We start from the raw sequence: 16,753 nt of genomic DNA, 5'->3' as shown, positions 1-16,753 counted from the left end.
ATATGTACAAATATAACTTGAAAAAAGAATTTTTGCATATTGTTTTGAAATGTTCAAAATAAATAAAATGAATGATGAAAAGAGTTGTATGTAGTAAAGCAATCTGTAACCCTTTAAATTCTCATAATCTTCAGCTGTCAACAGTCCCAGTTTAACAAGAATAATGTTAATATGATGCTGGGATTGTATGCTAGCAATTTCTAGAGGACCATAGCACACATGGATAATCATTCATTCACCTTCTATAACCACATAAATAAACAAAACAAGATAATGGTAAAATTCGGCCCTGCCCACAAGATCGAAGAACAGTGTCATAGCTGTACAGGGTAAAGGGTGTCACCAATTACGCTTTCCTACAAATTTTCTAACCAGTTGAGGTTAAGTTCTAAGTTTGCAATCCCCATCCTAAAAGAGGACACAAATTGCTATTCAAATTTCATCTGAGCACACATGCATCATGCAACTATTCACTTTGGGTCAAAATATGTCAACTGCTCCAATTTGGATTGCAGAAAATATGACTTCTGTAACAGAATTATCTGTGCTTGGAATGCATTACCTGACTCTGTGATCTCTTCTCATAGCCCCAAAAGCTTTAACCAAAATCTATCCACTGTTGACCTCACCCCATTCCTAAGAGGACTTTAAGGGGCATGCATAAGAGCACAAACGTGCCTACCGTTCCTGTCCTATTGTTTCTTTCCATACACACACACACACACACACACACACACACACACACACACACACACACATATCTGTAGGTCTTTGGTTGTTCGGGTTTTCTCCCGTGTAAAATTGGAAGTGTCTTGGTGACGTTTCGACGAAGTCTCATTCGTCATCTTCAGGCTTCAGCTTCGTGCTTCTGGGAGCAATGTGTGATCACAGCTGTTTCTTCCTTTTAACTGCTAGTGGGGGTTTGAACTGATTGGGTGGGAGCTTGGCTGTGCTCTGATTGGATGGGGGTTTTTTTGTGCTCTGATTGGATGGGGGTGTGTCCTGTTTGGGTGGGGGCTTGGTTGTGCTCAGTTTAGTCTGTGTTGCAGGGGGATTTGAGCTGGTGAGCTGCATAGCTGTTGTTTGGCTTTGTGGTCGTGCTACATCTTCATAGTGGGTGTCAGTCTGCTGCATGTATGGATTGGAGGGGTTTGAAATGGCTAATGTTGCAGCTGCGGTCTGGCTTCTGGTCCTTGGTCGTGCTTCATGATCAGTGTGGGTTTGGGTCTGCTTTCTGGGTGGATGTGCGGTGGTGACATCCTGTGTGGACCTCGTGAGTGTGGGTCTAGTGTCATTCCTCGTGTTAGGGATTCGTTTGTCAATAAGGGCGGGTTTCCAAATGGCTGGTAGGCGGGAGGTATCATCTCGTTTGTTCATGCTGTGTGGGCGTTTTTCTATCTCAATGGCTTCTCTGATTATTCTGTTGTTAAAGTGTTCAGTTTTGGCGATAGTTCTGGTCTTTTTAAAGTCAATATCATGTCCTGTGACTTTAAAGTGTTGGACCAGGGAAGAAGTTGGTTCCTCTTTTTTGAATGAGTTCTTGTGTTCTTCAATGCGTGCACTTATTCTTCTGTTGGTTTGTCCAATGTATGTGGTGGGGCAGGCGGTGCATGGGATTTCATATACTCCTTGATTTTCTAACTCAATTTTGTCTTTGGGGTTTCTTAGGATGGTGGATATTTTTCTGTTTGTGCAGAATGCTGTCTTGATGTTGTGTTTGTGGAGGATCTTGCTGATTCTGTCTGTGGTGCCTTTTATATATGGGAGGAGGGCTGTGCTGTTTTCTTGTTCTCTGTCTTGGATTTTAGTGGGGGGTTCTTTTTGGATTAGCTTGGTAATCTTATTTCTTTGGAATCCATTGGATGTTAGTACGTTAGTGAGAGTGTCTAGTTCGGTTTTTAGGTGTTGTTCATCAGCTAAACATTTTGTTCTGGAGATGAGTGTCTTGGCTACGAAGTTGATCTGTGCTGGGTGGTGGTGTGAGAGTGTGTGCAGATAGCGGTTTGTGTGTGTTTTATTCTGGTAGATGGTGTGTCCTAGGGAGCCATTGGGTTTTCTGTAGACTAAGACATCCAGGAAGGGAAGATCCAACCAGCTCAAATCCCCCTGCAACACAGACTAAACTGAGCTCAACCAAGCCCCCACCCAAACAGGACACCCCCCCCAGCGAATCAGAGCACAGCCAAGCTCCCACCCAATCAGTTCAAACTCCCACTAGCAGTTAAAAGGAAGAAACAGCTGAGATCACACATTGCTCCCAGAAGCACGAAGCTGAAGCCTGAAGATGACGAATGAGACTTCGTCGAAACGTCGCCAAGACACTTCCAATTTTACACGGGAGAAAACCCGAATAACCAAAGACCTACATACAAACACCCGTGAAAACCTCAGAAAACATATGTGTGTGTGTGTGTGTGTGTGTGTGTGTGTGTGTGTGTGTGTGTGTGTAGGTCTTTGGTTATTCGGGTTTTCTCCTGCGTAAAATTGGAAGTGTCTTGGTGACGTTTCGACGAAGTCTCATTCGTCATCTTCAGGCTTCAGCTTCGTGCTTCTGGGAACAATGTGTGATTGCAGCCAAGACACTTCCAATTTTACGCGGGAGAAAACCCGAATAACCAAAGACCTACATACAAACACCCGCGAAAACCTCAGAAAACACACACACACACACACACACACACACATGCTTATACTTCCTTGTTTCTCCTCGTATATATGTTTATATATTATATAATCTTTTTGTGTATATTGTTATGACAAAATAAAATAAAATAAATAAATAAATAAATAAATAAAATACACACACACACGCTCTTATATGTGTTTGCATTGGGTCCAGGTTATCTGAAGAATCTGAGGGCATGCTGTGAACTCCATCAGTCAAAGATGTTCGGCTGACGGGGTCCAGAAGAAGAGCCTTTTCTGCCATATTTCCTCTCCTTTGAAACATCGTAGCCTCTAAGGTGAGATCCACACCCACTTGTTTCATCTTCGGTAACGGCCTGAAGACTTGATCCACCAATTGGTCTGGGAACCCATTTGCTTAGGAATGATCCCACTCTCTCTGTCTATTTCCTGTTCCCTTCTTCCTCATCTTTTAATGCTTTTTATTTTTGTTTTTATTCTTTTATTTTAATGTGTACTAGTTTTAATGTATGTAAGCGCCCCAGAATGGTCTCTAATGAGTTGGATGGCACATAAACTTAATAAACAAACAAATAAATATCCTGGAAAATGATGCGCACGCGTGCGCACACACACATAGATACACACATACACATACGTATCTTCATATTTATCATCATTGTTATGAAATCTAGCTAAAATATAAAATGTAGTTAAAATAGATGGCCAGATTATTTATTTTACGCAAAACCTCATCCCCAGCATCCGTAAGTAGTTCTGTATTATGTTGGCCCTGAGTTAGGCTACTTAAGAATTACAGTCTTCAAATTAAAATATAATATTTAGTTGAAGAACAGACAGAATGTAATAACTCTTAGTATACTAAATTTCAACCAAAGAGCAACAAGCTCTGATATACAGGTAGTCCTTGACTTACAACAGTTTAATGTCCATTCAAAGTTACAATGGCACTGAAAAAAGTGACTTATGACCATTTTTCACACATATGACCATTGCAGCATCCCCATAGTCACATGATTTATATTTGGATGCTTGACAACTGTCTCAAGTTTATGACAGTTGCAGTGTCCTGGGGTCACGTGATCATTTTTTCCAACCTTCTGACAAATAGTCAATGGGGAAACCAGATTCACTTAACAACTGTGTTACTAATTTAATAACTGCAGTGACTCAGTTCACAAATGTGGTAAGAAAAATTGTAAAATGGGGCAAAACTAACTGAACAAATTTGTCACTTTGCAACATAAATTTTGGGATCAATTGTGGTCATAAGTTGAAGACTACCGGTATCACAAATCATCACTACTAATTTAAAACACTCTTAAATAAACCATTGCTAATCAACACATACTAATAGAATCGCCATGTTGCTTTCATATAGGTAACTTTTAGTTCTGTCAACCCAAATTTCATTTTAGGTACAGTTCCAGTTAAAGACAATCTTAGATATTTTTGTATTTATGAAAAATCAATATCTTCCTTATTGCTCCCACAACTCTTGATTATTGTTCATTTAAAAAAATGGAGACAGTACAATTAAACAATACTGTAGATATAAATTTGGTGCCACATTTGGAATTTTCATTTAAACAGCTCCCAATTGTTTCAAGTTGGATTCTGCAGCTGTATAAATTTGCTCTGCAACATGAGTATATTAAAGAGGAAAACTGGAAAATTAAATGTAATGGAAGGTTATTCAATTGTTAAATTATATTAGCACAATATCAAGGCCTACTTTTGTTTGAAAGATGTAATATTTTACAGTGGCAGTTTATTTATATTTCAGAGCCGATAATGATTGTTAACAAGGATTGAGTTTTCACACAGAACAGACCATTTTGCACACAGTGTGCTGCGATATAAAATAAAGTTCAGAGGTGTAAAATTATAAAAGCAGAATTTCAAAAGCCCTTGAGCTTTTCCCTTAAAAATCTAAAAGGAAAAAAGTGTTAGCTTTGCTGAGATAAAGAGGTGTGTTCACGGAGTTCTAGTTCTTTTGCAGGTGAGAGTGACACGATAAAAATGTAAGATAAAAATGAACCCAGCAACATATAAAATAGAATCTTTTAATACACAGGTGGGATTATGGAATGGCAAGTGCCAAAAACACAAGTCGAATAAAGTGATGGATTTTTTTTTTTACTGTGTTATAAATATGGAACAAAGAAGAAATAAAGATTACAGGAAATGGTGCTTGATAAGGTGATTTGAAAGAGACCAAATACTATCCTAATTTGTTTATTCAAAGAGAAGTCCCATGAAAATTCAGCATGTTCATGCAGTTCCATACAGAAAGATACACAGGAGAAAGAGCATACGGAAGCAGAAGATGTTATGAAATGAAGAAAGAGAAAATTGTTGCACTTATGTTGCTGTCTTTAAACTACTTCAATGATCAGATGCTTTTACAGAGAAAAAAAAATCAAACACTTTCTGAACTGTAGGAATTTAGCACCCACCCCCCTCCTAGAAGAATGAAATATTTTAGAAAATATTTAAAAAGGCAAAATATATTTCCCTGGATGAGAAATGGAGAAACATGTTTTAAAGACAAAGGAGCTCCCTGCAACTTCCTGACTCCCCCTCCCACCTTTGTCAATGGGCCATTAAAAGCCTCAGCTAAGCTCACTCATTCTCCCCACCTTTGTCAATGGGCAATTAAGGCTTCAACCAAGCTCACTCAATCCCCCCATGATTTGCAACACAATACAACTGAAACTCACCACATGGCAAGGCTCAAGCAAGCTTGAGAGACAGCCAGCAAGGCTAGCTAAGACCCCCACCCCCTGGGAGTCTGACAACCAATCAGGATACTCTTCCTGTGCCCCAGAAAGGTCAAAGCTCAGAAAAATCATAAAACCAGGGAGCACACAGGATCTCAGCCCTTTTCTGTTCAGGAACTCAAGCCATGTGATCCTGACCACCATTAAACCATCTTTCCAAGCAGCCTCCATGTTTCCAGTGTCTTTGTCCCCACTTGGAACTGAACCCAGATGGATATTTCTTCCAACAATTGGCACCCCAGATGGGACTCCAAGCTAACCTAACCAATGGACCTGGCCCAGGTAAGCCTCCTTGCTAGCAGCAGACCCATTGAGTCTGTGGGTAAGTTTTCCTGGACCTTGGCCATTTGGAACTAGGTTTTAAAGGGTTTTGAGTGTTGAGCTCAAAGACTGCTTGGAAAGAAGGTGAGTACCTCTAAATTTTAATTTTAAGCATGGAAAAGCATGGGAAATATGTGTATGCCTGCATGTGTGTGAATGAGAGAGCCCTTCTCCCAATCACAGCTGGATTTTGCTTCCTCTGTGCATTTCCTAACCGCAGAAAGACCAAAAGTCTGAGAGCATGGGGTTTTGCCAGAGCACAGCACCTTCTGTTAGGGAAGGAAGAAGTGTGTGTGTGGGATTCCACCTGAGGAAACAGTCTGATTCCACCTCTTTGAGCAACCTCTAGCCGCACCTCTGCCTACTGCTAGCTCCACCGAGCCGTGACCGGTAGGATAGAGAAAGCAAGGGGGGGAAGCCAAACGTGGAACTTTGTGTTTATTAGGAACGGAAGCCGAGCGAGAGGAAAGTAAGTGTGAATGAAGCAATTAAGAGAGTAAAAAAGGAGAAAAGGAGAAAAAAAAAGGAAGCAGGAAATCTGCTTGGGGCCCTGGATGCCCGGAGGCTGCCAGCTCTGCCTGGTATGCTAAAAAGGAAGCAGGAAGCAGTGTTGAAGAGGTGCTCGTACCTACTGGCAGGGCAGTAGGTCCTCTGGGATCACCTTTTTTGATCCAAAACGGAAGCTCCCTTAACAGGAAGGTGCTCATACTTCGACAGAAGGGAGTCGAAGTCCTTCCCAGAACTTTTTTTTCTGAAAACTGTAGGAGGATCCACCCGGCTAAGCCAAAGTGAAAAATAAAACCTCACATCGGAGAGGGAAACATGGGAAGCAGTAGCTCGAGGGTGGAGGGAAATCCCCTGGAAAACCTGCTGGGGGCCTGGAGTGCCCGGAGGCTGCCAGTTTTACCTGGTATGCGGAAAAAGAAATTGAGGAAATTGTGTAATAAAGATGAGAATAGGAAACAAATTTGGCTAAATAAAGGTACTTAAAAGAAAAGGGAAATATATAAATAGGAATGTTTGGGTTTTTGTTTTGTTTGTTTGTTTGTTTGTCTCTTTCTCTGTCTTCTATGGAACCACGTGGTCTGTCTGTTAAGATTTGTGCCTTCCCTAATTTAACTGAGATTTATGGCGGGAATGATCAGTGTGTGTGTAAATCTCAGAGTTTTGTTTTCCTCTCTGTCCTCCTTGTTTTTATGTGTGTATGTCTGTCTTTGTGGGCCCTTGAAGTAATTGTAACTGTAAAATGTATCTGATCTCTAGAGACAAGAATTTTAAATTGTTAGGGAAAAACAAAAACAAAAGGTTGAAGCAATAAAATAGGGAAAAGAGAGAGAGAGAAAAGAAAGAAAGCCTTTGCCCTATTTTCGTGTGGCCACCGGGAATAGGGTACAGAACTTTTCATTTCTGCTTTTTTCTCCTCTTTATCTTAAAGTAACAACTCAAGTTTATAAGGAAACATTTTAAGTTCACTTACAAGATAAGTTTATGAGGAAACATTTTAAGTTCACTTACAAGAGAAGTTTATGAGGAAATGTTTTAAGTTCACTTACAAGAGAAAAAAAAATTCAGTCTTGCATTTACTGTGTATTTAAATGATTTTACCTGTTCATCCTCTTCCTGAAGTATGTGAAGTTTTTTCTTTCTCATCAGTTGTGTCTCCATTTTGTTTAAACTGCATTACCTTTTAGTAACTGCAATATTGATGTGTTGTTTCTTTTCAAACTCTGCCTGCAAGATATCTACCCCCCCCCCTTTAATCCTGTTACAATGCCTTTCCTGAGAAGATTACCCACAAAAGTGGGGAGGAGATCCTGTTCTAATGTCTTTCAGCCCTGAAAAGATGACTCTGCAACTGTGGAAGCAGAGCACATGGTTCCAGATGCTGCCTCCAGAGGAGACCTTCCATTTGTTGGAGCCAGGAATTGAGTTTGAATCCAGCCCCCACTGAAAGTCATCACAGCAACCAGATTGGAGCAGACCTTCCAAGCCTGACTAACCAGCCTTATTACCAAGCATGCTACCCAGCAGACATGAAAAAAAAAAAGGACCCTGAGATGTACAAGTAAAGACTAAAAGACTCTTTTCAATTCCCAGAAGACAACTGGAAAGACTATGGGGGAGGGTGGAAATTCATTGTAAGGTTTTCTTTCTTGTCTCATTTACATTGTAATCAGTCTAAAGTACTCATGTAAGGATTGTATTTGAGTGGCTACCACAGCAAGTTCTGAACAGATTTTTGTCTGGTGGGAGGGAAATATGTCCAAAATGTTTGTATTGCCTGTATTGTAAAAGTAGCTGCATACACAGGCACACACAGAGAGACACACCATTCAGAATTAGTCTATTCCCTTCACTTACCTCCACACAAGACTTTTAGGTTGATTTTTGCTCTGTGGCACTAAAAGCCCAAGGAGTCAGATCTCCCTGCTAATTCCATGGGGAGGCATCCCCTCAGGCAATTCCTCTCTTGAAGAGATAGCAGAAAAGTGATATCAAAACCCAAGCCCTGACTATGACTCACAAATGATGCTGCCCAGTTGCCCAGTAAAGCAAGATATGTTGCACTGGTGGTCTCATGAGTAGAAGTCCCAGGGCTCATTGTGTGTAATTTTTTTTTAAAAAGAAGAAAGGAAAAAGCCTGGATTGCACACTGATTAACCTCAATTTGGACTGGAAAAAAATCTTGGATAGACTAAAGTAAGAGCTAGGGCAGGTTTAGTAACCAACCCTTGGAAATGGGCAGCCTGTAATTTAAAGGAAAACCATGGCTGTGAAACTTTTGGGATGTGTGCTTGCTTGACCTGACTGGAAGCTCTCAGAAAAGTGATATCTAACAGCTGAAATTAATTGGCATAGAAAATTGGATACTGTAAAATTCTTACCAGAACTTTTCCCCTGGCTGCTAGACCTTCATGGTTGAAAGCTTTTGGGAGCCACTGAAGGAATCTTTTTTTCTGTTGTCTCTATCAATGGCTTCCTTTGCATCAGGAAAATTAAAAGCACCCACTGATTTGATCAATTTTAATTTTTGCCAAGAGCATGTTTCAAAACTCACGTTTTGAAAAAAAAAAAAAAGTAGGGATTGTAGGAATTTAGCACCCACCCCCCTCCTAGAAGAATGAAATATTTTAGAAAATATTTAAAAGGCAGAATATGAGATGAGAAATGAGAATATGGATGAGAAATGGAGAAACATGTTTTAAAGACAAAGGAGCTCCCTGCAACTTCCTGACTCCCCCTCCCACCTTTGTCAATGGGCCATTAAAAGCCTCAGCTAAGCTCACTCATTCTCCCCACCTTTGTCAATGGGCAATTAAGGCTTCAACCAAGCTCACTCAATCCCCCCATGATTTGCAACACAATACAACTGAAACTCACCACATGGCAAGGCTCAAGCAAGCTTGAGAGACAGCCAGCAAGGCTAGCTAAGACCCCCACCCCCTGGGAGTCTGACAACCAATCAGGATACTCTTCCTGTGCCCCAGAAAGGTCAAAGCTCAGAAAAATCATAAAACCAGGGAGCACACAGGATCTCAGCCCTTTTCTGTTCAGGATCTCAAGCCATGTGATCCTGACCACCATTAAACCATCTTTCCAAGCAGCCTCCATGTTTCCAGTGTCTTTGTCCCCACTTGGAACTGAACCCAGATGGATATTTCTTCCAACAGAACAATGTCTGAAAATGAGCAGGAAAGATGGTATATAATTCTCACATGTATGCTATATTTCCCTGAAGCTTCCTGGTGCTGGAGAGTCAAGCTTTCAACAAGAGCTAAATATATAGTAATTAGTCTAAATGGTTACTCTTCAAGATCTCTTCACCAGTATTTAAAACTGGGAATAGCATGAATGTAATGCAGATAGGATTTTTTAAAACAAATCTATACACTTTTTGTTTTAAAAGCTTTTCAAGAAACAATGAAGATAAGAATACAGCCACCTACGCATTTCTAAGGCATTCATGATTGCTGTATGAAGTACTATTCTGTGGCTTATTTCCTGACTGCTTGTTCCTTTACTCTTGATAAATGATTCTAAAATGCTGAAGCTATCTTGGGGTGGGTAGAGGTGCTTTTGAATCAATATTGACTGGTGATTGTCTGGGCTAATTACTGCATTTTTCAGATTTCAGAAATAGTTTGCCAATGCCTTCTTTCTAGGGCTGAGAGGGGGTTACTGGCCCAACATTACCCAGCTGATTTTGCACCTAAGTCAGAACTAGAACTCACAGTCTGATTTCTTGCTCATCGCTTTAACCACTACGCCAAACTGGCTCACTACCCAAAACTGATTCTCAGAGGCTATTTACCAGTTCAATGACTTTGTTGTCAATTTTAAGTTGATTGTTGGTATTCTCTAATTTTGTTCCTTGACTTTTAGTACTAGGCCTGGCAGATTCCTTGCATTTTCAGCCTTTAGAGTAGGTCCATTAGCATAGTTCAGGTTATTGATGTTTCTTCCTACAGTTTTTAAAACATGCTAATCTTCCAGCCTGACTTCCCAACATATAGGTTGAATAAATAAGGAACAAATCTATATAGTAGCTTTGTCTCTCTTCTTTATCAATCTGGAGCCAGTATATTTTGCCATTTTCTGTCTGTACTATGGTTTAGGAGTGTGTATGTTTCACGTGAGGACAATGAGATGTTACAGGATTACTATTTTTCTAAGCATATTCCATAGCTTGATGTGACCAATACAAGGCCTTTCTATAATCAATGAAGCACATACATTATCGACTTCTTTTTGATATTCTTGCCTTTCTCAATTATCCAGTATATGTCAGCAATAATGTCTTGCTTCCCTCAGCTTTTTGTAAAGCTAGCTTGAATACTTAGCATCTCCTTTCTCATGTAGGTCTCTAACCTGTGTTGGTTGATTTTAAGCATTATTTTACTACCACATGAAATTAAGGTTATTAATTTGTACTGTGCACATTAGATTGGAAGAAATCAGTACATTCTCCTCCTTCATTTAGGTTTCCTAAGCCATACAACTTCATTTCTCCCCTTAATATTTTCAATTTTGGCATTCAGTCTTTAATCATAAGGAGGGCATCTTGCTTCTGTGTTATGTTTATTTCAAATTGAATTGAATCATAAAATTCAACAGCCTCTTCTTCTTCTGCATCAGTGGTCCGATTATAAAATTGGATAACTGTAATATTACAGGCTGGACTACGATTTGACCTGAGAGGCTCATAATCTGGCACTCATTTAGTATTTTCTATCCATGTGGATTTATTGATAAAAGTACAGAAGTGATTTACCATTGCCTTTCCCCTTCACCCTTTGGAGGACTCTACTGGGAATGTACACTCTTTGATTCTTTTCTCACACCTCCCAGAAAACACTTTCACCACTCTGCTATAAGAGAGCCCAACAGGATTTCTACGTTTTCAAGCAGATTATGCTTCTTTCAATGTATTAATAATATACATAACTGGCTTTACTAAAAACATTTGGGATTGGTTTCTTCTGTGAATTGGAACTCTGGAAAAGTTCCCAGAAATCGTAGCTCTTGGATTCCATATGTTTGTGTATACTCTTAGAGTGAAATAAGATGAGATAATGTCATCCATTTTTCTTATATGTCTTGTTTTCTTTCTATTTAAGATAAATATGTTAAGTCTCTATATAATGAAAGCTTTTGCACTGATGAAATTAAGATGCTGTAATGGAACTCGTCTCATGAATAAAATGGAAACCCGAATGTCGTTTTGATCCTTAAATATTAAATATACAGAACCTGTGATTCTTGCCATTTTACTTCTAGTCTTTTGACTTCTAGAACTGACTTTTACAGACTTTGATTCTATAAATGAATTTACATTATTATCATACAAACAGCTAAGTATAGCATTGTGTCTATAGCTGATGATCTGCACTGATTTGAAACTGCAAATCACCTAGTGGTGCAAAAATGATTGGAAAATACAAAATGGCAAAGATAAAACATATTCAGTTGAACATTCTATATGGCTATTATGGGAAGAACTCTAAATCTAGCATATTTCTGAAAACTATGTTTCATGGAATGAATCTGGTTTAAGATGAAACACTTAGATTGTATGATTTTAGAGCTGTCATATAAATACTGATCAATAAGAACTATTTTGACAACAATCCAGGTCTCAAATGCTTGCTAGCCATTTCAAATCCAATGCCGCTTTTTGCTAATATCAGCAATGCTGTTGCTTATGTACTTTATATTTTTCTGTCAAGTAAAAGTTGTTGTTGTGTCTTCTTTTTTTTTTCAAAGTAAAGACTTTTGGAAACAAAGGTAGGAAAGACTTACAGTACTGAGGCAGGCAGGGTTAGGGTCCCCAAGGGGCAGTTAGTAAGACAGTTTGGTTCTGGACACAGACAAGACAGGGGAAAAAAAGCAAGCAGATTGGAATGAATATTTAAACATGAAACTTTTAATCAGCATTGAAGCACTCTCCAAATGTAATTTATTAGTACCTTTTTAAAATTAGCAAGGCTAGAATATAGAAGAGATAAACTTAACTTTACATTTAGAAAACAAATGCAGATACACCCTAACTGGAAAGTATGATTGTAAAGAGTACATATAATTTTTAGAAACTGTTACAACTTTCATTTAAATCAGAATTCATTCCAAATGAGAAAGTTTCTCTTCTTACCCCATCTGTCCCTCCCCAGCAAGATAAGGAAAAGTGTATTATATGGTACTATGTCTAGTAGACATGAATTTACCATTTTATTTTTGCATCTGAGATCTATTTAGTAAAGAGAAAATGAAATATAAGGTAAAGAAAACAATATATTATCAGATGCTATCCCTATAAAATTATGTCAGGTTAAAATAGCAAAACTATGTTATTAGAAAGATAACACGGAGGAGAAAAAGAACACTACATCAGCTAGCCTTTTTGTCAGATAATATGACTTTCTTCAACTTTCTTCAGATTCTTGAAAAAAAAATCTGATGACTTATTTTTTCTAGCTCGAACTGGAAAAATGTTTTTATTTAATTTAAGAGTAAAAGATTCAGTGTTATCACTACTGCAGCTTAATACTTAGCTTAATACTATCATTTTAATGTAATGAAATGATTGTCCAACTACTTTTAAAACTGCAATTTATTATCTAACCCTTGGGCACAAGTTAAAGAATACTTACTCCTAAGCATTTTATATATCCATATATATCAACATCTACATCTGTGCCTGTCTATCTACCTATGTGTATCAGTGGTGGGTTGCCCCCAGTTCAGACCGGTTCACAAGAACCGGTAGTAAAACTGACCCAGATGTCATAACAGGTGATCAGCGCGCATGGCACAATGCGAACCAGTAGTAAAGATAAGTAGAACCCACCCCTGATATGTATGTGTGAACATATATATACACGTACAGACAAAATACATACCTGCATTTCTCAGACGTGCCTATGTTTTATCAAATATCACAGAATGTTTCCTAACTGAATCATTTTAAGAATGCAGTGGGAAATCGCATAAATGAAATACTAAAAACCTCTTAAATAGCATTCCATTCAAACACTCAGAATCAGCAAGACTCATGCTAGAACAGAAGTGTCCTTCAAAATAATTGATTAGCAAAGAAAAATAAATGTTTTCCAACAAACAATATGTATGTCTGACAAAGCATGGCTTTACTTCACACAGAATGCCATTTCAGACTGCAGCCTAGAAATTCTGAATGGAAGCCACAGCTGTAAAATTTTTTGCAGTACCGTATATACTCGAATATAAGCCGATCCGAGTATAAGCCGAGGTCCCCAATTTTACCCCAAAAACTGGGGTAAACTGGGGACTCGAGTATAAGCCGAGGTGGAAATGAGGCACCTACGGTTGAAACCCTCCTCCCTCAGCTGAGAAGGCTGGCGGCTCCCCGCCCGCCCTCTCACTGCACCGCAGGGCTTCCCACCGTCCGGTAAAATGTGAAAAAAAGAAAAAAAAAAAACCTCGAGTATAAGCCGTATATACTCGAGTATAAGCCGAGGGGCTTAAAAAAAAAAAACTCGAGTATAAGCCGTATAGACCCGAGTATAAGCCGAGGGGACGTTTTTCAGCACAAAAAACGTGCTGAAAAACTCGGCTTATACTCAAGTATATACGGTAAGTGGATTCCTACTATAAGCTTAATCACACAGCGCTTTTTGAAAATCTATATTCTGATGCTGTATTTTTCAAACGTTGCATTTAAGAAATTACACATGTTTAGAAAATTTAAGTTACTATAGCATCAGTACATGGGAACAAAAAATGAAATTAATAGAATATTGACCTAAACAAGATTTGTAAATAGACTTAATTAGTACAATTCTTGCAGTTAGTCAATCTAATAAATTGAAGGTAGTCCTGTCCTGAATGGATTTGCACTGAACATGTTCAAAGTTTGGGAGGGCTTCTTGATATACAATTATCACTGGATTTACATTTGATGGCTGTAATCAGGAACACATTCACACAGCTGCAATTAAAATACAACTACTGTGTTTCTCAAAAAAGACGACCCACCTTGAAAAGAAGCCCTATCATGTTTTTGAGCACATGCAATCGAATTAAGCCCCACCACAAAATTAGCCCTAATTAAGACTCCGCCCACCCCAGGGTGCAGGGGGTGGGGTGAGGCATACAGGTAAAAATCAGCTAGGGTGGGGATGGGGTGGTGGTGGAGTTGCCCTACTTACCGGGCCTCACACATCCCGACACCTGCCTCGCCTTGTTCTATGGCCACTTGCCGCCACTCGCACGCATCGCTCTGGCCTCTGTTTCGCCTCCAGATGCCTGTCGGAAGGCATCTGCAGTCGATAATAGAGCTCCAGATCAATTCACTGATTCTTGAATATATTCTCCAAGAAGAGAATATATTTATTTGGCTCACACATTTTAGAATTTAGACAAATGGCATGAACATCCAAGTTTTCAATTGTTCATAATGTTAATGCTTAATTTTAATATTCCTTTTAGTTATATTAATTTTGTTATGTTTTGTACAACTTTATTGTTATAAGTTAGAAGTGTTGGAATAAACAGAAATGCAGTATATAAACAAAAAAAAAACACATAGAAAAAACAATATACACTTGAAAGATAAATTGAATTCAGTAATTCTTCTAAGAAAATATCCATAGAATTGCACTATAAATCAATTTGTGTGAAGCTGTTCTTATCTTAACAAGGTCCATTATAACAAGAACCACTGCATTAAAAATAATCAGCCGTGCTTCCCCCTTATTTATGACAATTTGATAAATGTTTAGGGAACTTTTGAATATAAAAGTATCTTATTTTTATAAGGATTTATTTTTGAATTTGATAAAGGTAATCAATATTTAATTAGTAGAAACATTAAATACTTCTAACACATCATTAGAGCTGTGGTGGTGCAGTGGTTAGAACGCAGCATGGCAGGCTGTCTGTGTCCACTGTCAGGAGTTTGATCCTGACAGGCTCAAGATTGACTCAGCCTCCCATCCTTCCGAGGTATATAAAATGAGGACCAAGATTGTTGGGGACAATATGCTGACTCTATAAACTGCTTAAGGGGGGCTGTAAATCGCTACAAAGTAGTATATAAGTCTAAGTGCTATTGATATTAAATATATTTTAATCTATTAGTGCAAATTAGAGATATTTTCTACTACTGTCCATTAAAGGCTGGCTAGCTTTATGCAGTCCAAAAATAAATATACTAAACTGAGTTTAGCTATTATAAAGAAGTTTCATTCACAGCCATGTATCCCATATACTGTACGGTACTTCTTCCATCCCTAAACTGAAACATTTTTATTTAGAAAAGGACATTTACTCTGCTAGAATATGCCAATTCTATTGAGTGCCTCTCAACTATGTGACCTATAAGACTTCATTTGCACTTCCTTTCTCCACATTTCTCTACATTACCTATACCAGTTTCAGTGTACTACTGTTTGAATTCTGCACTAATTTGGAAACTAAATTAGCAAATATACAGTATGTAGTTCAAAGGATCAGATTTGTTTTCAATCTGATAGCTTATTGTAACCTCACATTCAATTCTGCTTAATCAATATACATTTACCAAATGCTATATTGAACTTTCCTAAACTTTGGATCTTTTAGATATGTTAAACCTCACTTCCCATAATCTTTTCCTCACTTCTCCTCACTCTACTTGCCATCTCCTACTCATAATGAATGTTAATAATAATAAAAAAGGGGTACTAGGGAATTAAAATGCAAAGCATGTAAAAGGTATTAGGAAACTCTGCAAGAATTGTTTAAACTATATAGAATGATATTAATATGAACCCTTCAGATATTCTAACTGAAATCTAACCATACCATACCAAATATGCGAAACATATTTGAAGTTTGAAATTGCAATAGTGGCAATATATATTGATATATTTGCTACCTTCCAGATAGGAGAACCATCACCAAGATATGTAGTCTTGTGAAAAAGTATTCATATCTTTTTCTAATTTGCTAATTTTTTATGTATCTTTGCAGTTGATTGTTCTCAGAGCTTTATGTAGGAGTCTGATGAAAAACATCACCAGCAAAAGTTGTACAACGTTTATTTTGAGCAAAGCATGGTTTCAATCTGTATGGTGAGAATTATTACAATAATGAAAGTCAAAGATATTAGATTTATATACATAAATCAATCCTGACTGTTCAATGAGCTAATAAAAATAAGTACCCTAGTTATCCCTGTAACTGAATTGATTAAATCAAAGAATTATGTTTCCCTATTGTTGAATTCCTTTTTTATTAAATAAATGAAAGAAGCACCAACCGTTCAGTAACAGTTATTTTGTTCATCATTAGGGCCCACATGAAGCTCTGATAATATTCAATGGCAAAGAAATGTAAAAATTCCAAAAGAGAGTGAATATTTTTTTTCACAGAATTATGTTCATTTTAGAAATCCAATGTCAAGTGCTCTGGAATTTATCGTATGGAAACATTATGTCTCCAAAAATCCATTGGAAAATAATGCTGTTATCAAGTTCTTCAAAAAT

The 16,753-nt window shown here is 38.1% G+C and overlaps 1 protein-coding gene and 1 long non-coding RNA gene across 3 annotated transcripts in view; one reads left to right on the top strand and one right to left on the bottom strand.

Moving 5' to 3' along the window:
• Positions 1-16,753, bottom strand: part of MTCL1 (microtubule crosslinking factor 1) — a 126,868-nt gene that overhangs the window by 1,169 nt on the left and 108,946 nt on the right. The window lies entirely within an intron of this gene.
• The window catches only part of LOC131195492 (uncharacterized), a 38,047-nt gene that overhangs the window by 1,256 nt on the left and 20,038 nt on the right, over positions 1-16,753 (top strand). The window contains exon 2 of the long non-coding RNA XR_009154470.1: positions 2,840-2,963. This is a non-coding gene — a long non-coding RNA (uncharacterized LOC131195492). The remainder of the gene's footprint in view (positions 1-2,839; positions 2,964-16,753) is intronic.

The sequence above is a fragment of the Ahaetulla prasina genome, chromosome 3 (assembly GCF_028640845.1).
Source record: "Ahaetulla prasina isolate Xishuangbanna chromosome 3, ASM2864084v1, whole genome shotgun sequence".
NCBI classification, from domain to species: Eukaryota; Metazoa; Chordata; class Lepidosauria; order Squamata; family Colubridae; genus Ahaetulla; species Ahaetulla prasina.
The sequence above is the reverse complement of the archived record's forward strand: the minus strand, read 5'-3'. Positions and strand labels throughout refer to the sequence as shown.